This window comes from Sylvia atricapilla, chromosome 5, assembly GCF_009819655.1.
Source record: "Sylvia atricapilla isolate bSylAtr1 chromosome 5, bSylAtr1.pri, whole genome shotgun sequence".
Lineage (NCBI taxonomy): Eukaryota > Metazoa > Chordata > Aves > Passeriformes > Sylviidae > Sylvia > Sylvia atricapilla.
In genome coordinates this window covers 27,824,372-27,843,028 of record NC_089144.1, presented here as the reverse complement: position 1 = coordinate 27,843,028, position 18,657 = coordinate 27,824,372, and the positions used below count along the sequence as shown (strand labels likewise).

At 37.4% G+C, this 18,657-nt stretch overlaps 1 long non-coding RNA gene across 1 annotated transcript in view; it reads right to left on the bottom strand.

Annotated features, from left to right (window-relative positions):
- Positions 1 to 307: 307 nt before the first annotated feature.
- The window catches only part of LOC136361256 (uncharacterized), a 66,200-nt gene continuing 47,850 nt past the window's right edge, over positions 308 to 18,657 (bottom strand). Inside the window, exon 3 of the long non-coding RNA XR_010743603.1 lies at positions 308 to 413. This is a non-coding gene — a long non-coding RNA (uncharacterized lncRNA). The remainder of the gene's footprint in view (positions 414 to 18,657) is intronic.

Below are 18,657 nucleotides of genomic sequence, written 5' to 3'. Positions count from 1 at the left end.
CTTTGACAAAAAATAAAAATCAAATTTCTCTCCAATTACACAAGTACACTAAAAGTAATTTCTCATAGCACAACTATTAAAAATTATTTCATTCAATTTTACCTGCTCTAATTTTTTTGCAGTTGTAACATCTAATGCACCTTTTTCATGCAAATACAGTATCAAATATGAACATTCAAGAAAGAAAAACTTAAGAAAGTATAACAGTGAAGGCAAGACATTTAAAAAGTGAAATTAAATCATTCCTCATTAGCTTTGATTACTTCAAACACTTGGCTATGCTTTATAGTTTTTATAAATTACCTTACTCTTTGAGGCAATTTTCAGTCAATCCAGTCATAGTCAGAATAACAGTGTATCAAGGCAGATTGTCAGTCAGACCCTTCTCCTTCACACATCTTGAAATATTGATCCTTCAAAGAAAATACAAAGGACTGCTCACTCAACTCTCAAGCAACACCTGCAGGTGATACAGCCATATTTGCATAACACTGTTTTGGATTTCAGCACATAAAGAATGAAAAATTGCTATAAATCAACCTTAAAAGCCAAAATTATTTTCTCAGACATGCTAATTGGATTTGAGAGACATGCTGTTGTCCCAGGATTTTTAACTTTACATTAAATTGCCTTACTACTTACACACCAGAGAAACTGTAATATAACTAAAACCAGGAAGTACTCTTTAATCTTTAATATATAATTAAATTTTGTTGGTATTTCAATTTATTCAGAGATATAGTACCACTTAAAACTGTGCTTTGTTGTATTCATTTTAATCAAATGTTATTTTAATTGGGTCTGTAAGGACATGTAGAAACTACTGCACCATAGGGAAGAAAGCAATTTTTGATCTTCTGTTGTTACATCTCTGAAACCAGCCTGGTTTGCAGTCTCACCTTTAACTTCCCTTCAGGCATTATTCACTAGGGTTCCACAGCCTCAATTCCCAGTTCAGAGTTGCTCAAAAGAATAACGTATCTCAAAGCAGTACTTCTGGAAATCAAGATATATGGAAATGGGGATGTCTTAGCAAATTTTCCATATGGTCTATGGGAAGAAGTTGAAACCTAAGGCAGGGCTCCTGGGAAATGCTTCACAGACCACATGGACACAGCAGAAATGAAAAGGCAACTCTACCCACCAGGTAGTTTCCTGATGTTTATGCCACCGTGTAAGCACACTACAGAACTGGAGGGCCTCCTTCCAAAAAGGAGCAAGAAATCAAGACAAGACCTTCCTTAGACAAGCAGTTGTGAATGTACTGCATCCCTCCCACCGTCATCCTGATTTCTCCTAAGCACCATTCCTTCTAGAAGACAGAAAGGGGCTGCCTTTTCTTCCTTCACAAAAGCTGTAAGCTAGCCAGCACCACCAGACCAATAGAAAAGATATTCTCCATACTGCTGAGTGCAGCCATCTATGAAGAGAAAGGGTGATGGAAAATTAAGTCCATCATGGGAAAAAACCTTAATCAGGCCTTGAATAAGAACAGTCTACCTCATATTGAAGAAGAGGGTTTGAGACATGGCTTTTCTTACTGTCAGAACAATAAAATACTAAATCAATAATACCCTCACACAGAAGTCAGTTACAATAGCTTAGACTGGCTGGCAAATCCAGGCTGCAAAATTAGGGCAGACCCTCTCCTAGTCCTCCTTCTTTCCTTACAGGAACTTGACTCAAGATGTTTCACTGCAATGATTTGGTAAGTAGTATACCAGTTTCTAGCCTAAACAACAAGTTAAATAACTATATATATTATATATATATACATGTGTATGTATATATATATACACACGTATATATATGTTATATATATGTATAGCATAACTAGATTCTACAACTCAGGTTCAAATTTTCCACACAACATTTAACTTGAAATTAAAAGCTTCATTTCCTGTCAAAGTCAAATTTAAGGTAGCAAATCAATGTTTATCTCCAAATGCATGAAAATAATGTTTCTTATTCAGTACATATACATATAAGAAGTTCTAAGGATGGGGGTGTAGGGAATGTGTTGGGGTTTTCTACATTTGTGGGTTTGGTTGGGGTTTTGCATTGCGTTTTATACAGAATTGGATCAAATTTACGAAAGGGGTTGTATCACATTGGGTATCTGTGCCACAGTCAGTGGAGTCACAATGAGCAAAGAAACCACTGAAGGATTCCTCTTCCCAGAGGAAAAAGCAGAAAACAGGCATCAATGCCTTTAGGGGTTTTCAGCAGGACATATGAATGCTTTTCCTATAAACGTGAATAGTAGAAAAAGAAAAAAATCTGTGTCTCTTTTAAGATTCATATCTTAAAGTGTTTTGGTCTTCTCACATTTGAAATGCCAGTGGAACACAAAGGCAACCAGGCTTTTTGTACTCCTTATCATTGTTTAAAAAATGTGTACAAGTTTCCACAGGGAACTCTGTGTTCATACTCATGTCTCATTTTTAACTTTGTAACAGGAGCTGGTTTCTTTAAAAAGGAGTTGCCTGGAAGCATTGCCAATGAAATCATGGAGAAGGTAAAGATGAAACAAGATCTCTTCTCACTCTTCTTTAATCTTGAAAGTGAGTTCCCAGCATAAGGCTGGGTCCAACAGATTAAATGTATTTTCACATATAGTGCTTGCTGCCGGGTAGTTGCCAGGTAAGATAATAAATTTCTGCTTAATTAAACCACATTCCTTTTTTTCCACAACAGCTGATAATTTTGGCTATTTTCAGTGCTGCAAGATGTATTCACATTGGTATATGCTGGGAAAAGTATGATATACCTTTTGTTTAATGTCAAAAACCAGTATTTCCAGACACAAAATCAAGATTGGCATGACTAAGACTCTGAACTTCACACATAAGCTTTCTCACATATTTAATCAGAGAAAGTTTACCTAAATCACTATGCTGGTTTGGCAGAGATATTGAATGTCATGGGGCAAACAGAAAGAGGCAGGAAAAACTCAAATATTTATAATGGACAGAAGTGTAGTTAAACTATTGTTTTAACAAAATGAACCACTTCAATGTATTTGAGTCAAAACACCTGCACCAAAAAAGCCCCCAGTAAAATCTGAGTTCAGAAAACAAATACAATTAAACTTGAATGAATTTAACTGCTAGGTCAATAAATGAACTTATGGTTTTGCTACTGGCTTGCTACTCTAAAAGCATTAAGGGCCAGGTTAGAGAAGTAGTTTCCCCTTTATTTGCCAGAAATCACTGTAATCTCTTGATCATTGAAGTACTTTATTAGAAGGTACTTTTCAGGATTTAAAGCTTCCATATACCCTAAACAACTGCAGGTATGAAAAAAGGGAGGTTCACAGAGAGTAGAATAATGACTTTTCTTCTTTGGATTGCTGGGTGGAGTCACAGAATTTTGTAGGGAAATTATTTCCACAAATTAAAATAGAATCTTTGCGTATGTGCGTGTGAAGAGGTAGAATTAGGGCCATCCATCCACTGCCTATAGTCCCTTGTTTTTGCAAGAATAGACAGCATTCTCCCCAACATTCCCTTTTACTCAAATGAAAAAGGGTGGATTTTCCCACTAGACTTGCTCTGATCTAAAGAGAAGTAGCTCTAAAGAAGATATGAAGAGGTTCTGAGCTGTTCTGTTCCTCACTGCAAGCTCCTGTCCTCTCCCCTACAATTTAAGAATTGTAGCATCCCCAGTGAGCTACATCAGTTCACTGATCCAAGAGAAAACAAACCCCTGCAAGAAAACCCCTGCATTTTGACATGCCAGAGATTTCCTCACAGGAACTACCAATGACAGCCTGAAATCAAACAAGGTAAAGCAGCATGTGAAACTGTATCCCTAGCCTACATCTTCATGGATCTGAGTAAGGTGAATGTAATACTGAAGTATTCCTATCACTCTATGCTGACACTGTTCTTCCCTACTGAAGTATTGGCAAGGAATACTCTGCAAAGCCAAGGACAATTTCTTTCTGAAGTAGTCAAACATCTGAAAATAGGTATGTAATGTTAATTTTAAAAAATCAAATCAAGATCCTAGTATCTTTGACTTAATCAGTTTGACTCAATGAATAGTGAGTCAGCAACATCCACTGATTTTTCAAATAGCTACCAAGTACATAAAAGTTCAAATATATTCCTCAAAGACAGTCTTCCAAATAGGCTTTCTTTTCACCAACTTTCCTATGGCAAGAACTTCTCAGAATTGCAGACTTATTGCTTTTCCCAAGGAATTCTGTCACAGTCTTCAAATTTTGTTTATGCGTGGCTTTTTCATTCAGACTAATCAGCCATCCAGTATTTTGAACAGTTGATTATTCTGAATGACTTTCATTCAGACATTCTTTTCCATGACCTTCAGCAAGGACACAGTTTCTCCATGTGTCTGTAATTCACAGCCATACTTTAATTTTAAACTACTTTCTACTATAGCATCCCATTTCCTTCCAGATTGTAAAACTTTCAGGTTTAAACACATTCAACTGCTGGATGCCATAAACAATCCTACAGTACTCCTAACATTAAAAATCCTGCACTAAAATTTCTACCTCACAGAAAACTGACTTCAGACGTAACAATCTGTCTAAAAAGAACACTAACTTGGACTGAGTGCTACTTTATTTATATCACTTCACATGCATAGAATTGTACTATCCTCAGCAGAATTTCTTCTAACACACACAGTGAAGAAGAGAACAGACTTGGATCTCCTGCCCTCACATACTTCCTGTGACATGTCTGTATCACAAGAGCAGAGCAGCCTGTAAGTCTATACTGATTTTTCTCTCACCATGTTTCAGACACATTTCATAAGATGACAGATGCATTCATAAATTTCACTGTACATTTTTATTGACATTTTATTTTCCCATCTTTATGATTCAAAGCACGTCCTTGTATTTCTTTCTATTGAGTTGCAGCATTACTCCTAGTGTAGGCTGTTAGATATGTGAATTTTTACTTCTGAAGAGAAGCAACATACTCTTCAAACTCCCTAAGTCATGTAAAAAAGGAATGTCAAACCTTTATTGGATTTCCCTGAATTTTATATCCACCAACCTTTTAAATTATACTTGAATAGATTAGTGTATTTGGTTTATCAGGAATAAAATAATTCAAGAAAGTGTAGGCAACTACCATACACCAATATATGCAGTTTCCTGCAAAATAATTCTAACATAGTATCATCCTTCACATGTATTTAACAGGATGTATTTTATAAATAGCATAATTTTGTATCTGAAGGCTTTTATATCTAACAATAGGAAAATTATGATTAAGACACTATCGATCATATCTGAGAAGCTGTGGCAGTCCAGTTAAGTTCCCACTGACCAGAAATAAGGAAACACAACCCTCATTTTTACAATAGGAAACAGGGGAAAACCCAGGGAGCCACAGGCCAATCAGTCTCACCTCAGTGCTTGGCCAGATCACAGAGAGCAGAAACCTCCAGGAAGCAATACTAAGATACATGGATGGTAAGGAGGTGATTGGTGACAGTCAACATGGTTTCACCAAGAGCAAACTGTGCCTGACAAACAAGAACATGACAGCATCAATGGATAAGGGAAGAGCAACTGACATCATCTCCCTCGATTTGTGTGAAGCATTTGACATGGTCCTGCATGACATTCTTGTCCCTAAACTGGAGATCAATGGATTAGATGGATGGACCACTTGGTAGGCAAGGAACTGGCTGGATGGTCCCATTCAGAGAGTTGTGGTCAATGACTCAATATCCAAGTGGAGCCCAGTGCCAAGTGGTGCTCCACAAGGGTCAGAGCTGGGACTGGCGCCGTGTCACATCTCTGTCACTGACACGGACACTGCACCTCAGCAGGTCTGCTGGTGACACCAAGCTGTGTGGTGTGGTCACCATGCTGGAGGGAAGGGATGACACTCAGAGGGACCTTCACAGGCTTGAGGGCAGTGGTGGTGGTCTGTGCAAACCTCGTGAAGTTCAACAAGGCCAAGTGCAAGGTCCTGGGTCAGGGCAAGCACAAGCACAGGCTGGGCAGAGAATGGACTGAGAGCAAGACTAAAGAGAAGGTCTTGGGTGTGCTGAGAAGCTCAAAATGACCTGGCAATGGGCACTTACAGCCCAGAAAGTCCTGGGCTGCATGAAAGCAGTGTGGGCAGCAGGGCAAGGGAAGTGATTTGCTCCCATTACTCTGCCCTCATGAGAGCCCACCTGAAGTGCTGCATCCAGGTTTGTGGTCCCCAACACAAGAAAAATATGTACCTGTTGGAGCAAGTTCAGAGGAGGGTCACAAAGATGAACAGAGGGCTGGAGCACCTCTCTTATCAAGACAGGCTGAGAGAACTGGCATTGTTCAACCTGAAGAGGAGCCTCTGGGAGACTTAAAAGTGTCCCTAAAGTGGCTTAAAAGAAAGCTGGAGAGGGACTCTACAAAGGCAAGCAGTGACAGGACAAGGGGGAGTGACTTTAAACTGAAAGAAGGTAGGTTTATCCTGGATATTAGGAAGCTATTCTTTAGTGTGAAGATGGTGAAGCAATGGAAACAGGTCCCCAGACAAAGTGTGGATGTCCCATTCTTTAAGTGTTCAGGGAGAGGCTGGATGGGGCTTTGAGCAACCTGGTCTAGTGTAGAGTGTCCCTGCCCATGGTCCTTTCCAAACCAAACCATTCTATTTTTCTATAAAAATTATGGTGCACATAAGTGATAAAGTTACTATATTAAACTTACTATATTAAAGTTACTATATATGCACATGTATTAATAATATGTGTGTGTATATATATATATACATACACACACATACACAGGTGCAAATAATATTTAGTCTGTCCTGTAACAAATTAGAGCTATATTTCTCAACACAATGAGAATTTGTTGCTTCGATGAGTACACTTTTTTAAAAGACCACTCTGATTGTAATTCCTGTGCTCACGGGATCTTAGATACTTCTATGAAAAATTATATTTAAGGTGTCTATGGAAAAGAAGTGCAAACAAAGATCATTGACAGAAAATTTGTTAGGTTAATATGGAATGTGACAAAGAGGGAGAATTAACCCAACGTTCTCCATTAGAACTCATCAAGCTAGTAGCAGAATTTTAAATCTATTTTTTCCAAATAATCAGCTAAACTGTGTGGCATGTTAAAGAAAATCTCATAGGAGAATAAAGATTTGCAAAATGTTCTGGCTATGAACTTCATGTCAACTCTTGGTATCCTTTTAGGAAGAAAAAAAAGAAAAAAGGAACTTTAACAACACTGCCAATACAGCAAAAGAAGGGAAATATTGCTTTTTAAATGAATTCTAGCCAAGAGGCATCCCACTGTTATTCCAAAAAGGAGATTTTAAAAACACATTTAATAAATCTATGAGAGTCCAATGTGAAATTCTTTTAAAAATTAATCCAGCACTATTTTTGTGCCCAAAGCTTCATGGTCTTTTCAGGCAGCACCCTGGTGGAGCAGCTCACTGCCTCCACTTTGCCCAGGCCACTGACACTTTTCAGGCCCTCTTGCAGTGTTATCAGTGAGAACACACATGCCAGCTGTCATCTTTTCAGATCTGTAACAATCTTTCATTTGTTTGGAGGTTTCTCTGTGGAGAAATGGTGCTGAGTGGAAAAACATTTAGCTCAGTTTAGCTCTGTCAAGACAAACTGCAGTAGCTAAGTCAGTCTATCAGCATCAGGAAGCTTTATCTCAGAACAATAAATAGCCATTTATTTTGTTCTCTAAAGGTAGACAGGTACTTTAAACATGAAAGAAGCACCACATGTGTTACTAACAATAATAGAAGGATGCCAACGGGCACAAGAACTTTTGCAAGAGGTTTTCTACTAAGCTAATTGTACGTTTATAGGTGCTGTACTCAGAAATTCAAAATTAATTTACACATGATCTTACTGGCTACAGAATGCAATGAAAAGCATGTTAACCTTTCTTGATGAAAGAAAGCACATTTTTTGTACAGAAGTACTGGCAGTGACGATAAGTAGAGCCTTTCCTTTTGCCATTTGACAGAGTGCACTGCAGTAGGTAGATACAAAAGAGACTTTCTACTGTTCCCAGAGAGTCTGCCCATCCTTTTTTCTACACTATCATGACTTCCTCTAAAGGAATTACAAAACAAAAGCATTTTGTGAGTAATTCATAGATTCAATTTTTTTTGTAGTTTGCCAGACAGAATATTCAATTTCTTTCGTCATCTTACCACTAGATTAGGCCAGTAGTTTCCTTACAAACCTCTAGTATAAATTTTAACATAAGAAGGATATATCTTTCAAAACAATTTTTTTCTTTTTAATTCATGTCTGCTTTGGTGGCATTTCAAAACCTAATGAATATACAGATGACTAGATGACAGATTTCAAAGAACTGTTTTTGCTTTCTGTGGCTAAACATTTGACAGTTTTCTTGCAGAAATGTGTTTCCTGAATAACACTTCATAGAAATTCAACAAAAAGAATTTATACTCAAAGGCTGTAAAAGCCAAAACCACATGAACTGTAATTATTTTAGAAACTAAGTGGCCATCAACTTCTGTATATCCCAGTCTTTATTGTTTTGTTCTAGTACTGTACACTGTCATTATCTATTCTTTCAGCAGTATTAAAAGGCTTTACAAACTGCTGATACTCAGTCATTTACTCTCTGGTGAAGCCAGAAAGCTTTATAATATTATCGGACCACATCACATAGCAAAAGACACTTAGCTTCTACAAAAGAGGGCTCCTGATGCCAGACAGATTACATTATTGAGCTGTAACAGTACTCAGATCTGCTAATTTTTAGAAGGTCCACTAGAGTTCATGAATCCCAAAACAAAACCAAAAGCCTCTGTGGAATAAACACGAGATTATGTTTTCCTCAGCATGCATTATTTAACGATGTTTCTGCTTTGGATTCCACAAATCCCATATAGATGAACCATTTAATAAAAGCCTGAAAATGTAGATGGTCCACAGATGCTTTTGCAGTGTAATAGTTTTTCTATTTTGTGAAAGACTTACAAGGGTCACAAAAAAGGGCACAACTAGAGAATTTTCGTATCACAAGTATTATACTTCACCATTTGCAACAGAGGGAATGCAATCCCTGGTGTTTAATTAGAAGTCTGAAATCACCTACTACTTTGTACTATTCTAATACTGATCCCAAGTGAACAAAAAGTAATACTGTAAGCACTTTTCCTTTCTGATGATGATGTCCACACAGCTCACATAGGATCAGTGAGATTTTACCTCAGTTCTGTTGAAAGCTGAGGTCCTTCTTCCTGCCTCTACTTAACAAGTTTAGGGCCAGAACTTCTAGTTTTCTATCCTCAGATATTCACATGGTAAGACAATTTAATAGGAAAAGCAAAAGCCATACAAAGCACAAAAATAAATTAATTTACTGCTTGGCAATGTTCAACCACCCCCAGGAGGGCAGGGCCCCATCAGGTGTATTGGTTCCTGGAGAAAACAAACACCATGGCTCCAAATATCCCCCCCTTCCTCCCCCTTCCACCCACCATATACACTGAGCATGATGTCACATGGTCTGGAATCTCCCTTTGGTCAGTTGGGGTCACCTGTCTTGGTTCTGTCTCCTCCCAATCCCCCATGCAGTTCCAGCTTCCTGGCCATTCAAGAAGCAGAAAAAGCCTTGGGTGTTTAAGTCCTGCTCAATAGTAACAAAAACATCTCTATATTATCATCATTGCTTTCAGCAAAAATCCAAAAGGCAGTCCCATACCATCTCTGTGAAGAAAATTAACTCTATCCAAGCCAAAATCAGAACACAATGTATCACAGAAAGCTTTACATATCCTCTCATGGCCACTCTCCTTTCAAATTAATTACGCTGAAAAAGCATTGTCATCTTTGTAAGTATCTTCCTATTTGTATAGATCAGTACAGATGAAAAGACCTTCATGAAACAACTAGAGAAGTAAATAAAATATTCTGACCCTAATCCCATCAGTTTTCATATACCACTAGGAATGCAACCTCACCACAGACACCCAAAGGTAATGAATTGTATCTTAACATAGTAATGTCAACAGGAATTCTGCTGCTAAGTTCAATTAGACATGAATGCATCCAAAACAAATAAGGTATGTATGAGTACAAGTAACTAATGAGCTATAGAACCTGCTACAAAATGAGTTCCTCCTGGAGACAAAATGGAAGGTGCTGAACCAATGTGATTTAAATTCAGGAGTACAGGTCAAGTAATCAGCTTTCCTAAGGTCTATGAGAAGAAAGCAAGGTGCTAGAGGGCCTGAGAGCAAAGGTGCTGTGCCAACCATATCTCACAGGCTTCACAGAGAAGCCACTGTCAGACACAACATGTCACAGGCAATCATTGTACCAAACAGACAAGGATAACTGCACACATAACAGAGATAAGTGCTGACACCTGCCTAGGTACAATACACACACAACATATTGCCTTACAATTTGTTTGGGTCCTGTGCCTGTGTATTTTGCAACCTTTCCCTCCCTTCTTGTACAATACCTCTTCCAGAAGCTCTCCTGAAGGCAAGACCTACAGCAGAGCCCTCCACGGAACAACAGGTGTAGGAGAAGAGCTGAACCTTTACAAGAGAAGATGTGCTACTGCAGCTGCAAGAACAGTCATGGGTGCAGGAACACTTGCTGCTACAATCTGCAACTCAGTGTTCATATATTTGTTTATGTGTACTTTTCCAGGGAAGAAAACCTTGTTCTTGATTGGTTAGGTCATTCAACACTGGACCCTATGGAACTCAGGAATATGTAATAAACTTGACAATGAACAAGCTGACAAGACAAATTACTGTATACACAAGACACAAGATCCCATTTGAACACCTTGGACCAAACCCAGAAAGAATGGACACAGGTTTTCAAGCACTGAACACTATAAGAAGGATAATTCACATTGTTGGTGTGGGCATCTATGTCTCCTATTATACTGAACACAAAATACACATTTTTGCACAGTATTCAAATAGCTAGTTATCTCAGTGAGGAAATACCTACCTAGACAATAGAAACTATTGGAAGTTTTTTAATTCTTTCTTCTGAGTTTAAAGTACTATTATATCAGCATAGAACCAGAAAAGAGAGCTGCACACCTCTTGTGCAGTGATGAGAACATATAATGACTTTGAATATGGAAAAAGGATGCAACAACTTTGCACATTAGTGTGGTAGAATCACAGAATCATAAAATATGCTGAGTTGGAAGCGACCCATTAGGATCATCAAGTCCAACTCCTGGCCATGCACAGGACAGTCCCAAGAATCCCATAATTTCCCTGGAAGTGTTGTTTAAATGCTCCTTGAACTCTGACAGGCTGGTGCTGTGACCACCTCCCCAGGGAGTCTGTTCCAGTGCTCACACAGCTACAGAGTAGGAAGAAACCTAAATAGCAGGCCTTTAGCATTTTTAAGCTAGCAAAAGGCCCTAATCACGAGACTCTCAGGAGTTTCTATTACTCTATAAGCGGGGATTCAAGAAAACTTAACTGCCTGTATGAAGTACAGCAAAGAAGTATACGTGAAATAAGGATTATATAAGGAGTACACTGTGTGTCTAACTCCAGGTATTGTCTTGTGTAGGGCTACCCTCTAATAGGAACCTCTGACACATCAGTTTCTATTTTGTGGAAGCTGCTCCTGGTCTTTATGAGCGCTCTGTCCCACTTGCTGAAGAGCAGACCATGTTACAAGGTGTTTGTGAGAAGAATAAAACTAAGATTTCTCCTTGGACCTTTAAGTGAAACAATTACATCAATGAAAATTACCTTGCATCAATGACAAATTCTCCTGCAACTTCATACAGGTTCTCTGCACGATTTTTGGAACAGCAGTACAAAGAATCAACTCTCAAAATCCTCTTCATAACTTACTTCTTTGATATCAGCAAATAGGCATCAACACCTTGGAAGGACTCTTTTGGTTTTAAAAAGAATAGGCATGGATCCAGTTTCCTTATAGTTTAGGCAAAAGCTATTCATCATTTTTCTGCACTGATTCCAAAAAGGAGTCAAAAAAAAGCTCCATCAACTTTTCTTGACTTGGGTTAATTTTCACCTGCCTAAACAAAGGATACTTCTGTAGTGAGCAAATTGGTTTCATAAAACCTTCAGATTAAAAGCTTATTTATAAATTAAGTCAAAAGCTGATAGCAGCATTCATAATGGTTGAAAATCCCAATCATATTTTGCACTAGGTAGTGTTTTGCGGGAACTGTGTAAGGAAAGAAACAAGATTCAAATGTTAATGTAGAAAAATAACTCTTTTATAGTTCCCATTAAATCCTAAAACCATTTCAATATCTGCAGGCTGCATGAATATTTTGTGTCTTTGCAGCATTTTATATCAACTAATATAACTCATGAATATATCACTTTTTCACATTCCTGAGCCACCTCATTGTTCTGGAAAGGATCTCAAAGGCCCCAAACCCACAAGTCTACTCTTTCAACAGCAAACACTCTACTAGCTGAATCAATGAGACATGGAGAAGTATCATGAAAAAAAAAAAGTTAAAGTAAACGGTAAGAAACTTAATCCATTTAATTTGCATGAACTGAAGTTGTCAGATTCTTCGGGGCTCTGCAAGCAGTCCAAGGCAACTAATACTGTTTGGATGAATGGTTGCTTTATGCTATTCCACACCATCATTCAGTATATGGTTCCACTTCATAACCTCCACATCTATTTGAAACACATTTAAGAGTGGAAGCATATCATCCTTCTGAAGTCTGATGTTCTAGATGAGAAGGATTCAGTATCTTCCAAACCTCTGTGGCCTGAGAACTGCCATTTCATGTGGTGGACTGGAGAAATCTGTCTGAACACACTTGAGCTAGTAGAAAGACTTGACAGTTATGGGTAGGTTATTTAATATATACCCACAGGGTTTAAATCTTCTTGCAATATTTTTCTCTTTTCTTTAGCTGGAATACATCCACTCCTGCCAGCCAAAGATCCATTTTCCTTTGAAGTACTTCCTGGGAATTTAATTGCCCAGTAAATTGCCAACAAAACTTTCAAGGTGTAGATCAGCCCTGAGAGACTCCAGGGAAACAGACTCTAATGCACCTTTCCACAGCCAGTGAGGAGGGCAAGGCTGCCCTTCAGTCATAAAAATCAATATTTGACTGGATGAAATTTACTGAGCTAAATACAGCCGTATATGGAAGTAGAATCTCTCACCATTCTCGGTGGAATCTGACATTCTACTGGAACAATACTTTGAGAACTGGGATATTCAGATAATTAGTGTCTAACTACATTGGCAATACAACTAAAATGTTTCCTGTTTTAAAATGTTTCTTAGTAATTTAAACTTCTGCAGTTCTTCAGCTCCCTTATACAGTTCTTCCACGCTTGGTAGGTCCTCCAAATTGACTGTGTACCATACATTTCAAGTCAGCAAAATTCAAATGATGACACAACATAATAAATGCAGTGGAGAGGAACATGAAGTTAGTAAACTATGTTTTTCGTAACGGAAACAATTTTAGAGTCTTACATTCATGCTTCTCAAAATAAATAATTGTCAATAATGCAACAAAAAACCTCATAATTCTCATAAGACAGAAAATATGGAGGCTAAACCACAATCATCTATTTTAAAGGAATTTTTTAAGAAAATGCCAAATAACTTCAGCAAAAATCCAAAAAGTTCTGAATTCATTTCACAATACTGTAAACTGTGTAACTCATGCAGTTCTGGAAACTCTGTTATCTGTTAGGAAAAATGTCAACTGAGGTAACACTGAGAAACACTGAGATGCAATAATACTAGATGCCTAGCATAGAACAAACAATCCATTTGGGGTTTTTGTTTGGAAACAAGTCCTCTACAAAAAATAAAGGTTTATGCTAGACTGCAGGCTGTTAATCACTCATTATATGTTTTATTAATAATATTTTAGTGAATAATCTTTAAATTTCAATTCAGAAAAATCAAAACTTGCACACAGTAGATACTCAGGCCTGCTAATGGTTTTGGAATACATTATCATGAAGGGTTAACTTTAATGGCATTATTTCAATTTTTATTAAAAATAAGCTTTAAGAATCATACTGAAGCTAAATTGTTATTATAAGCTTGATCTGACCTGTTTGCAGAAGCACGTGCTGCATATTTGGAGTTACCAACAGTGCACCATCCTCTGTTCACAAAAACAAGCCAGAGATATTAGAGGTGCTTCTGCTCTGTCTCTGCTGAGCCTCTGAATTGCAAACAGGCCATATTGCTCTACTGAAGAAGCAGAGTCTCATGGAAAACTGTCCTGAGGTCAGGCACCAACCTCATCCCCCTCTGAAGACAACAGAAGTCACTGAGGAATTAATTCTGAGTGACATACACACAGTGTCATGTTGGGCACAGTGCGGTGCATAAAGAATAAATGCAGTTTCTACCTGGCTTCTCTGAACAATTCTGCAAGTTTCAGAAGGTTAAGTTTCAATTTACTCAGAAGAAACTGAGGCTCTGAAATCATAAGCAATTCCAATCCCAGTGAAGGGACTGGTATTTTTTTCCTAGAGATAGATAAAAAAACATAGTTCAGAATTTGAAGACCGCAAAAATCATGATTAAAGGCCATTCAGGGAAGCAATTACTATTATTTTCAGCAATAAATTACTTTCTATCCATTCTGTGCCTTCCCCTGGTGCTACTGTAGGGCTCTGATAAGGGAGAACTAACTGACCAAGCCATTTATTGGGAAATTAAGAGAAGGGAGAAGTTAGTTACAACACACTACTTGCCTCTATTCAATCTAAAGCACAGATCTAGATTTGCTAGCATATTACATTTTTAGAAATAGATCCACACATTCCAGATACCTCTCCATGTACTACCAATCAGTAACACTGATAACACAAACATCTTGTGGCAGAGATGAGCATGTAGCTAAATCAATAATACGCAAATGACTCTGCTGTCTTAACACTTTTAGAATATGAATTCCTTGATAGAAATAATACAAAATTAAAATTAAGGGTTACATTGTATCAGTCACTCAAATATTCACATACATTTAGACATAATACAGTCCTGCTGCAAAACACTAGAAAAATACTCAGATAATTAAAGGGTCATTTAGATTCCTCTGCAAAACAGCAGCCTTCAGCAAAGACTGAAGCCCTCCAGATAATAAAATGCACAACATTTGCTGCCTTCATTACATTTTACTGATGCACAAATCTATCCAGACTATCCCGTAATATTATGTATGCTGATTTTGTTTACTAACTCTTCTATAAATTCACAATAAAAACAAGAAATTGTGTATTGTTTTGCTTTATTATAGACAGTAATGAAAAATAGTGCATTCAAACCCAACAGTGATTTACAAAACAATTTATCCCTCTCCATGTTGAACTGTTACCCTTTGTCCTTTACATTCTGCTGTAATCCCTTCCAGTGGTCTTTTCCTAAATGATTTTGTAAGCTCATCTTTTGTGTTATAGAGTATCACAAATTTTTCTGAAAATTCAATTATGTCCTTTGTTTCAGCTTCTTCATATACAACACACTACTGAAATTCTGAACAAGAATTTACATGTTGGCGAAGAAAGCTAGAAAAAATTCAGCATTTCCAAGTCTTCCATGACAGACCCAGTAAAAATGATGCATTCTGGGATTTTAACACAGAAAGTACTTGGCACCATGCTGCAGTCTTTTTAAGGACTATGTTTTATTGCCCATTTCTCATGCTAACGCACTTCAAAAAACATTTAGTAAACTTAGATATAAGGCCAAGTAAGTAAAATGCTTTCCAACAGTATCTAAGAATTTTAAAATGTCTTGAGTCAGGATGGTGCTCAGGTTTCTGTATATCCCTAATGCCAACCCCTAAAGACACAGAAGGAGGGGGATATCAGAAAATACACAGCTGGACTTCAAGGTGCACCACAAAAAGCCAAGATGCAGTAGTCATAAACTACAGCAAAGAAAAGTTCAATCAGACTTAAATAAGAAATTTCCTGAGTATAGCTGCTAAGGACATATTATGCTGCCCAAGGAAACTGTAGAACCTCCACCCTTGGAGACTTCTGACTGGGGCAAAACGCTGAATAATCTGCTCTGACTCTACAGTTTCCTTTCCTTTGAAACGGAGGCTGTACTGGATGACTTCCAGTTCTACCAGAAGACCTCAAAAACTAAGGTATTGTATTTTTCTACTAATTATATAGCTAGAAGAGTCTTTAAAGATCAGATATTTGCCTTACAAACTAGCTGCAATAAGTAAATGCATATGTGTAAGTTACATGTAAGCTTTAGCTGAAGCATTATTATTGTGTGGGGGAAAAGGTTATTGACAAAACTATATAAACCTCACTGTCTTCCAAACTTCAGGAGGACTTAAGTCACAAATGAAATTGACATGCACTCACATAAAAAGAAATTCTCCAACTGAAGCTTAAAAATTGTGTCAGATTTATAAACTTTACTGTTTTAATACCTCTCCTATATTTTCACTCCATGCTTTTTTATAAAACAAAGATATGCCAAAGATATTGAAGTATTAACTAAGAAAGAACTAGATGTAATCTAGTAGATGTAATTAAAGTTGAATCAGCTACAGGGAGTACTGTCAACTTAGGAAACTTGCAACTAGCTTTTGGTTTTCTTTCTAATTAGTGACACACTCAGAAAATGTTTGATTGTATATTTAGAAGCATGTAACAGACTTCATAACATTTAAAATGCTTTTAATTGCTGCTGTTAGTGATCCAGAAAGTTTCAAACTAATAAAACTCGGTTTAATGTTTCTTTTTTTTTTTTTAACATCCCTCCCCTTTTAACATTATGTTAAAAAAAAAAGTTATAAAGTATTTATTTATGGCATTGATGGTTGCATGCACTGTTACCACAGGAACAGACTCAAATTTACAATGATGGAGGAGTATCACTTTTATCCTACATAAGTCATCACCCAAAGTTCTTGCAAAATGAGTATGCATCAGTAGCTGAGAAACTCAGGATTATGTATTTTCTTTACATGCTCTCCTTTTTGAACATATAGGAAAAACATATAGCAAGACATCTAAAAAAGGAACAAGTGATTAAAGAGGTCCATTTATTTTAATCTACATATGAGGAAATCAGAGATTACTAAGTACAAAATAAGCTGGGCAAAACTAAATATTTTATATGAACACTAAAATTATGTTAGACACCATACACTTAGTACATTTGAGCAGGCTTCAACAGAACTAGGGTGGCTGTGATCCCTAAATGAGCTACAGCTACTTTGCTTTAAACTCTTTCTAGCTGTAAACACATTTATGAAACACATCAGTTTATTATCAATAAAGGAAAGCTTTGTGAGGTTTGTTTTTTTTTTTTTTATAAATAAATTCATGTGCTTCCACAAATGAAAATAGAAGTGTTCTATTTCTAGAAAAGTTCTCTTTCTAGAGCCTTCCATTTTCCAATCTGTTAAAAACATCTCTGATTGCTAGGGATAATTTCTGTCATGTAAAATGCTTACATTTTTACTTTTGAATAAGAAACTCTCTTCATACTTTCCTTGCTGATGTTAGGAAACTACAGATTATTGAAATATGCTTCTCTTTTCCAGATATATGCTTCTCTTTTTTCTCCTATCAAGTTTCTTAATTTTAACTAGATTATATGCCAGCCTTGTTAGAATGAGGGCATTTTTCACAATAAAACTTTACAAGAAATAACATGAACTTGAAATACTCTACTTCTGTTATTATAAACAAATTCTCTGACTCCTACCAACTTAAAGTACCCTCTCTTCAGTCTGTTTATCTTAAACATCTGTGAGACACCGTGTCAAGCCTTTTTTTCTCTTTATTTTCCACTTCCATCAGTAGGTTTTTTTATTAGTAAGGACAGTGAGGAACATAAACAGTTGCTGTATAAAGTGTTGACAGCAGCTACCTAGCTGACTTCACACCACTTAAAATATTTTCAAACTTGACTGTGTTTAAATAACTCTCTTCACACCTTTAAATATACATCATTGAAAAAGCATTATTTTAGAAATACACATTCAAGTCAGCCAAAGCAAAAGTGAGAATATTGTTTTAAACAAACCTTTAACCGGGGAGACACTGATTTCCTGGAGCCACCCTGCCAGGAGCACCTGCTGGGACTGAGACACTCTGGGCAGAAAAGACCAGCCAATGTCACTCAGTGAATGACAATAGAGCAGCAGATAAATTCCCCACAGACAAATGGATATAGTACAGAATACAAAAATGGACAGTGAGATCGACTGAAATCTGATTGAACTGCTGAGCTCGAAGGGTTGCAATCAGCATGAAGTCTAGCTAGAGAAAAGTCTGCTGGAGTACTCCAGGGATCAGTACTACGGCCAGTTCCACTTAATTATTTCGTTAATGGCCTGGATGATGGGATACACTGCGCCCTCACAAGTTTCCTGATGACACCCACTGGGAAGAGCAGCTCACAGACCAGCCAGTTGCACTGGCATTCAGAGGGACCTTGAAAAGCTCAGCCATAAACCAACAGAAACTTAATGAAGTCAAACCAAGGGACATACAGAGTCCTGCACCTACAGAGGAATAACCCCAAGCACCAGAATAGGATGAGGAATGATCAGCTGGAAAGAGGCTTTGCAAAAAAACCCAGGGGTCCTCGTGGGCTCCCAAGCAGTACCATAGGCCAGCAGTGTACTCTTGCAGCAGGGAAGGCCAAAAGCATCTTGCGCT